This window comes from Cynocephalus volans, chromosome 9 (assembly GCF_027409185.1).
Source record: "Cynocephalus volans isolate mCynVol1 chromosome 9, mCynVol1.pri, whole genome shotgun sequence".
In the NCBI taxonomy this organism is placed as follows: Eukaryota; Metazoa; Chordata; class Mammalia; order Dermoptera; family Cynocephalidae; genus Cynocephalus; species Cynocephalus volans.
This window is the reverse complement of record NC_084468.1, coordinates 108,087,409-108,095,948: the sequence shown is the minus strand read 5'-3', so window position 1 is coordinate 108,095,948 and position 8,540 is coordinate 108,087,409.

Here is an 8,540-nt window from a genome sequence, read left to right as displayed (position 1 = left end):
GTATGTGAGAGTGACATGAGTTTTGGGGAGCCAGGGGCAGAATGATAGAGTTTGGATGTGTTGCCTCTACCAAAACTCATGTGGAAATCTGATCCCCAGTATGGCAGTGTTTGAAACTGTTTGAGTCACGGGGGCAGATCCCTCATGAATGGATTAATGCTCTCACTGGGGGGTGAGGGTCCTGCGTGAGATCTCGCTTTATTAGTTCTCATGAAAGATGGTTGTTTATAGGACCCTGGAACCTCCTCTCTCTCTCTCTTTCTTCCTCTCACCATGTGATCTGCTTGTACCTGTCACTGGCTGCCTGCCACTTTCCCCCATGAGTAGAAGCAGCCTGAGACCCATGCCAGATGCAGCTGTCCCAGGATCATAAGCCAAATAAACCTCTGCTCTTTATAAATTACCCAGTCTCAGGTATTTCTGTTACAGCAACACAAATGGACTAAGACAACCATGTACATTTTAAAGGCAATATTTGAACAACTGATGAATGCAGGAAACAGAGTACTTTCCTATAGTAAAAGAGCATATATATAGTTACTATATCATGATCATCATCAGTAATAATTATTGCAATCATGTAGTTAATGCTTTATGAATTTATTTGATAAGACTTTTTTTTAAAATTGAAACATAATTGATTATATACATTTGTGGGGTGCAGAGTTGAATATCAATACTTGTGTATGACATGTGATGGTCAAATAAGGATAATTAGTATATTCATCATTACAAAACGTAATCATTCTTGAGAAGACTCTTCAGAAGTCTAGAAAACACCAAATAAATAATTCTTTCTCCTAATTTTACTTTCATCATGGTGTTCATTTACTTATTCCTTCAACAAATATTTATTGAGTCTGTACTATATAGCAAGTGCGATTCAGTTGCTAGGAATACAGCAGCAAACAAAACAGGTAAAAACCCCTGGCCACATGCAGCAGTGGGTGCAAAACAAACAATAAACAAACAAACAAGTAAAATAAAGAAGTAGCCTATTAGAGCCACTTGTAGCTATATAAGCTAAAACATTTAAGCCAGAATCTCTGAGAAGTGCACCTATATCAATTAATTCAGCTCAATCCAATGTTACATTAAATCCTCCTTGGTCTAGTATCTTTAGAATCCATACCCACAAACATTCTCCTTCCTGGCGCTGACATCTCTAGTGGAAAAGAAAGCACAATAAGGATGTGTTGGCAAAAGTTGGATTCAACAGCTGCTATGGGAAGGAACTGCCACCATCAGGGTAGAAAAGAAAAAAAACAACAAAGGCTATGCTCAGGTGATGCTCAGGAAACAGGCAGGAATGAATGACATAGGGAGCCAACAAAAAACAGACAGAAGGAACAAGTCCCTTCTTCCTACTCTACTATCCTTGCAGTCTTCCTCTAGCACCTCCTGCTGTCACAGCCCATTACAGCACCAGCTGGCAATGCAGAAATGTGGTTAGTCTAATCCCAGCCTTGGCACCACCAAGCCAAGTTTAGAAGATTGGGTTTAGAAATGAGAGAAAAGAACCTAATAACTGACACACATATCACATTTAAAAAATTTTTTTATTTACGTAAATTACCTAACTCGATGCAACCACCATTAATTAACCTTTATTCAATATTCCATTGATATGGCTTCCTTAAAGGTCACTTATGAACTACTAGAAACTAAACCAATGATCTTTACTAAATTTGTTTATCTTCACTAAACCTCTGTCACTACTTCTTGACAATGCCTTCTTCATCATCAACTTACAAGGCATCTTTTGTGTGTGTCTCTCTAGAAGATAAGAACTCTTTTATAAAAGACATACCTACAATATGTAATCACATTTTAAAAATCAATTCCTCAATATAATCAAATATTAAACGTGTTTAAGTTTCTTCAATTCTCTCCCCCTCCCTCTTTCTTCCTTACAATTGATTTGTTTACATCAGGATCCAAACAAGTTCTGCTTGTTGCATTGGTTGCTATGTCAGCTGTCTCTTTAAGTTTATTTTAATCCATAGGTTCCCCCTTCAACTATTTTTGCCCCTTTACCCCATAGTTTCCCAAGGTCTGGATTTGTTGGCTCCATCTGAGTTGTGTCATTTAACATGTTCCACCATCCCCTGCATTTCCTGATGATTGGTTGCTGGATCCTGAGGCTCGGCCTCACTCAGGTTAGATTTGGCTTCAGAGGTGTATGTTCTTACTGCAGGAGGCCCATTATGTCTGATTCTGATCATCTCTCTGCGACGTTGGCAGACATTGATGATCATTTGCTAGATCCATTATTTCAATAGTGGTTTACAAAATACCATATTCTAATTATTTTATTCCCTCTTTATTTATTAGCTGGGATACTTCAATAGACAGAAGTGTTCCTTCTTCAGCTATTTATGGTTACCCTGAGAAACAATTCATATAAGAAAGACAGAATAAATGCTTGACTCTTCCCTTTTACTTACCAGTTGTAGAAAAATGAATTGTTTCCCTATCATCTTCCAAAGGGACTGAGAGTTTGTTTGCTTTTGTTTCATTGTCATTATGGTGTTTTGTGGTGGTAAGATTTAGTTTCTTTCTCTCTCCTGTTCGCATTTTTGTTTTACCAGTGGGTTTTATTCTCTCTTGTGTATTTGTGGTAGTGATTATCATTTTTTGGATTCCAGATACAGGACTGCCTTGAGAATTTCTTGCAGGGTTGGTCATGTGGTGGTGAACTCCCACAGTTTTTGTTTGTCTGGAAAACACAATATTTCTCCCTCATTTCTGAAGGATAGTCTCTCTGGGTATAGTATTCTTGTGGCAGTTTTTTCTTTTAGTATTTTGAATATATCATCCCATTTTCTTCTGGCCTGTACAGTTTCTGTTGAAAAGTCTACTGTTAGCCTGATAGGGGCTCCCTTATATGTGGCTTGATGCTTTTCTCTTCTTCTTTTAAGATTGTCTCTTTTTTATTTATTTAAGTTTCTTTATTAATACTATTTTTTTACATTCTAAGATGTTGTTGTGGAGCAGTTGGTGAGGAGGAGGAGAGAGGGAGGGGGAAGGAATAGGATGGGAGAAGGAAGGAGGGGGGTGTGGTTGAGGTCCATGGCACCCCCTCATTCCTGCAGGGGAGACCACAGGGCTTCCAGTGGTGGCTTGATCATCACTGAGCTGGTTGCAGATGTCAGGGGGATGTGGCTGAAGCCCATGGCCCCCCACCACCCTGGCTTGGGAGTCTGGGGTGCTTCCTGTGGCAGCTCAGTGGTCATTGCTGGGCTGGTTGTGGATGTCGGGGGGCATGGCTCAGGCCCCTATCCCTCCCCACTACCTGGCTTGGGATCCCAGGGGGCTTCCCATCCTTTGAGGTGTTATAGGTGTTCTTAAGTGATGTGAGACCTTTACTAGTTAATATCAAACTCTGTCTCTGGTCTGTGGGTATTTTGTTTTTTCTTTCAGTTCTGTGTTGGATTACTCGCTGTTCCCACCTCTTATACTCTGCACTGGACTAATCTGTTGTCCTTTGCTTACTTCTAAAATGGAGGAACTTCCTGTGGGACCAGCACTACAGTCCTGTAGTTGAGCTAAATTGCTGCTTTGCTGCTGATACCCTGGGGAAGGCTTTTTTTTGGAGCTCAGGTTTTAATTGTTGACCTTGTACGTACTTCCAGGTGTTGTGAGGTCTGGTGCACCTGGGTTGTGTGGAAACTCTGGTCTGGGCCTGAGTCTTTTCAGCAAACTGCACCCCCTGCAGTTCTATATTCCTGACCGGTCTCCACTGAGTGGTCCTGTGCTGATCGGAGGGCAGATCAGCTGTTCTTGCTGTGCCCCAGTGTTCCCCTGGTGGCACTGTCTCCCACACCACCCATGCTCCAAACACTTCCCATGGGACAGGCCATGCACTGGTCCCTTGCAATGACTCACCAGCCTCTGAGTGGCTCCTTTTGTCAGTTGTCTGTGGCCCCCACTCCTATGTGGGTCCATGAGAACCCTGTTAGTGGTCTTGCTGGCCTAGGGGCCACCAAGGCCCTCTTCTCCCCTGCCACCTCCAAGCACCTTCATATGAAGGGCACAGCAGTGGCTTTTGCAAGCTTTTGCTCCATGCGCTCACCAGCTCCAGCACTGAAGCAGCTGGGATTCGAAATGGTGGGAGCGATCTTTTCTTTCTCTCATCATGGCTTCTCCTGCCTTCACGAACTCCGTGGGTCTCTCCTTCTATCCCCCTCAGCTCAAGTGGCCCCAAATTGGCCATCATTGCTTTTTAATAGTTGTAAATTGGTTGATTTTGGGGAGAGAGTGATGCGGAGACCATCTATTCTGCAATCTTGATCAGCAGCCTCTCTGTCTTTGAGCTTTGCCAGTTTCACTATAAAGTGTCTTGGAGAGGATCTTTTTGGGTTGAATCTGTTTGGGGATCTTTGAGCCTCCAGGATCTGAAGGTCTGTGTCTCTCCCTATATCTGGGAAGTGTTCCATTGTTATTTTGTTGGACAGGATTTCCATGCCTTTTCCTTTCTCCTCCCCTTCTGGAACACCCATGATTTGAATGTTTGTGTGACAAGGCATCTTTTTGATTTGTCTACGTTCTCTTCCTTTTCCTGTCCCCTTTAGCCAAGGATCCATCCTACTGAACTCTAGGGCTTACAAAGGTAATAGGCTCCTTTAAGACTAAAACACAATATTTCTGGAACCTTCATAATCTAAAAGCAGTTTTAAAACTTCCTGATGTTGTTCTCGAGATAGAGAAAAAATTTATCTTAAGAGCAAAGATGGTTGGTCAAAAAATCTTAAAGTAAATTTTAGTTATTAAAAAATAAAAACAAAAATCTCTTTCTACAATGAAAACTATACAATTGAATTAAATGACTGCATCATAACATTAAAAAATGCCTGTACGGTGGGAAGAATGGCAGAAACTACTCTGTGTCCTAGGTTGAGGAATCGCAGTAAAGGACACTACAGCTGGTAGTTACAGGCTGGTTCTTGCAACAGGGTGGTATGTGTATTAGTTCATTTCTGTTGCTTATAACAAAATACATAGAACTGGGTACTATATAAAGAAAACAAAATTTATTGCTTACAGTTTCTGAGACTAGGAAATCCAAAGTCCAGGGAACACATCTGGTGAAGGCATTCTTTGGTAGTGACTTCAGTGATGGCAGAGTATCACATTGCAAAATGGCAAAGAGAGAGCAGAGGGAGACACTAACCTCCTCATTCACTCTCCTTTTAAAGCCGCAAACCACGCCCCTGACCACCATTTTTAATCCATTCACTAGGGCATGGTCCTGCAATCTAATCACCTCTTCAAGGCCCCACCTTTCAATTACCATAGTAAATTTCCCACTCTCTTAACTGTCAGAGTGGTGGCCAAATTTCTAATACATAAAACTTCGGGGACACAATTCAAGCTTCAGTGAGTTTAGAGGGGGACATTCAATCCACTACAGTAGGTAAGAGGCTAAAGAAATAGAGCAAACACCTATGGAGGAACATGAGCACAGACTCTAGGAGCACTGCTATCCAATATGAAATTAAAATTTTTTCTTCTCATCATTGTGAATTGCTTTCTATTATCAGTAAAGTTTTGTGAAAAACCACAGCCTGAATTTAGCATATGCACTAGAAGAGTTAAGGTAAGATCCCTTCCCAGCTTTGGGGAAAAGAGATTTGCAAGAGCAGTGGAGACCTGGAGGAGCTTGTTAGGAGACAGTACCAGAGGCCCAGGGATGAACAGTGCCTTACAGGGGGAGAGTCTGGGGTGGGGTAAGGTAGAAGGGAGTGGAGAGCTGGTGTTAAGCTACTGCCAAATATACTTAACAAACATTCAAGTATTAATAGGGGAGTTCCAGAAAGTATTTGAGGTGGTGATATCCGTAGAATGGACTACTGGTTATTGGTGGGATAAAAGTTCAAAGATAAAATTGGATATGAAAGGAAATGTGACTTTATTTTGTTGTATCAGCCAGTCAAGTCTGGGGACATATTAGTTATATAATAATCCCACAGTTAATTATCTTGGGGTTCTTACTCTATTCCCTAGTATGACTGCACTGGCTAGTACTCAAAGAATAATGGTGAACTAAAGTGTTGGTAACTGGACCTTCGTACTAGCTTCTGATATTTGTGTTACTAGCCATTAGTTTAGTAGTACTAATTTCAACCTGTTGCTATCTTTATTTTTTTTTTTAAATGAGAAAGGAATGTTGAATTCATAAGATTGATTTATTGTTTTCTACTTTGATCTAACAATATGCTAAATTATTATTTGATTTTGAGTAATAATTTTTTAGGTACTTCTTTTAAAGATTTTGATATGTTGCTGGGTGGGTTAGCATTATGCTAGTCATAACAAGAATTGCAAAAACTTCCTTTTTCTTTGTTCTGAAACAGCTTATAACAGTGATTTGGTTGAAGATCTGAATGAATCTCTGCACATAAAACCACCTCTGCTTAAGAATGTTTTAAGAAGTAAATATTTGAACATTAACAATTTCACCAAGGTTTTCACATTTAATAGCATAGGGAGCAAAATTTTTTCTTAATTTCCAATTTCCTTCATAAATGTGGTTCCTTTTTTCTAATTTTGTGTATTCGTGGTTTGTTATCTTTTAAAAAGCAAGCTAGAAAGTGTATTAGGTTTCCTAATGCTGCTGTACCATATCACAAACTTAGTGGATTAAAACAACATAAATGTATTATTTTACAACAAACAGTTCCGGAGCTCAGAAGTCTGAAACGAGTCTATGAAATGGGACTAAAATCAAGACGCTGGCAGGGCTGTGTCCTTCTGGAGGCATTAGGGAAGAATCCCTTTCCTTACCTTTCCCAGTTTCCAGAGGCGGCTGCTGTCCTTGGCTTGTAACCTTTCCCTCTGTCTTCAGAACCAGCTCTGGAGCACCTTCAGATCTCACTGTAACCTGCTTTTCTGACTGATTTTCTTGCTTCCCTCTCTTCCTCATAAGGACCCTTCAGGATAATCTCATCTCAAGATCCCTAATTTAATCACATCTGCAAAGTCTCTTTTGCGGCATAAAGGCAATAAAGCCTCACAGGCTCTGGGGATTAGGACATAGAAATATTTGAAGGCGGAGGATGGAGGATCATTCTGTCCACCACAAAGACGATTAATTTTTTCTGTTACGGATTTTGTTCTCCAAAGAATGAGCTATTGGATTATTTCTGTTTTTTTTAATTATTAATTTCAGCTTTTATGTTTATTATTTTTTCCTGAGTCTAATTCTGGAGTTTTTTTCCCCATAACTTTTTAGAATGCTTAAGTCAATTAATGTTATCCTATTAAAGAGGGCATTTAGGTCTATTAATTATCTTGTGTAGAGTGTTAATTGTATCCCATAGAAAGGAATCATTTAAAAATTAATTTTGAACTTCTAAGTAGTTGTTCTGTTTTGTTATTTCTGCATTTCTTATTAATTTTTGGTTTTATTGCATGGTAATTATAGAGCACATTCTGTACCATTTCTACTTCTGCAAGTACATTGTGGTTATGTGAGCGTACTCGTGTGTGCATGCATGCACCCTATTATATAATTATACATACTGATAACGAGAGCATGAAATGAGGTGCATTCTCTTTGTAGAGTTTAGAGTTAAACATACTTGTTAAAGGTATTATTCAGATCCTCTGTATCTTAGAGATGATTTCTCTATCAGGTCATAAAGAGCTTTTACTTCCCCCCTTTTTACAGCAGCATAATGTTCCATGGCACGGACATACCATACTTCATTTAAATAGCCCCTTATTGGTAGATAATTGAATTGTTTCTAAAATTTTACTATTATAATAAGACTGAAATGAAAACTTTACATATACCATTTTGTACTTGTGGAAGTATATCTGTAGAATAAATAATCTGAAGTAGAATTTCTGAATCAAAGAGTGTAGTGAGGGTATTATTTTTCTTCTTAATCCCTTTCCTTAGCTCTGTTAATTCTCTTTGAATCTTGTTTTATCTTCTGAATTGCATTGCCAATGTTTCCTTAACATTTTTTTGAGACTTCAAAGCAATTGTATTCTAAGTTTTGGTTTTTTGTCCTTCCTCAGAAATAATGTGTTCCACATCTTTAACTTGCCTATTTACTGGTCACATTTTCATTATTTATAACTATGTTGGTGCAAGTAGTTATTTTAATTGCCGTGGGCTTAAGATGTTTGAATGTATTATTATGTATCAGCTCCCTTCTCACTAAACTGTATTCAATTGATTTTAGATGTGTACACGGTTACTTCAAAAAGCTCATGGCAAGATTCATATTACCTTTTAATTTCACTTTTCCAAGAATTTTTTGAAGTACCTTCATATGTTATTTACATTTTCATGTTTCTGGAATCAGGATGTAATAATATTAATATTAAAATTAATATCAGTATTTATAGTACTTTATCTTTTTCCAAAAAAAAAGTTTTAAAATAGTGAGTCTAAAAATTGATGGTGTATTGAAACCAAGTAAATAAGGTATTTCCTGTCACATCACTCATGCTTAAGCAAAGAGATGATCTTCCTGGATCTTTTTTAAGTTGGTCCAATATGTGTTGTACTTGAGAAACAGCCTTTG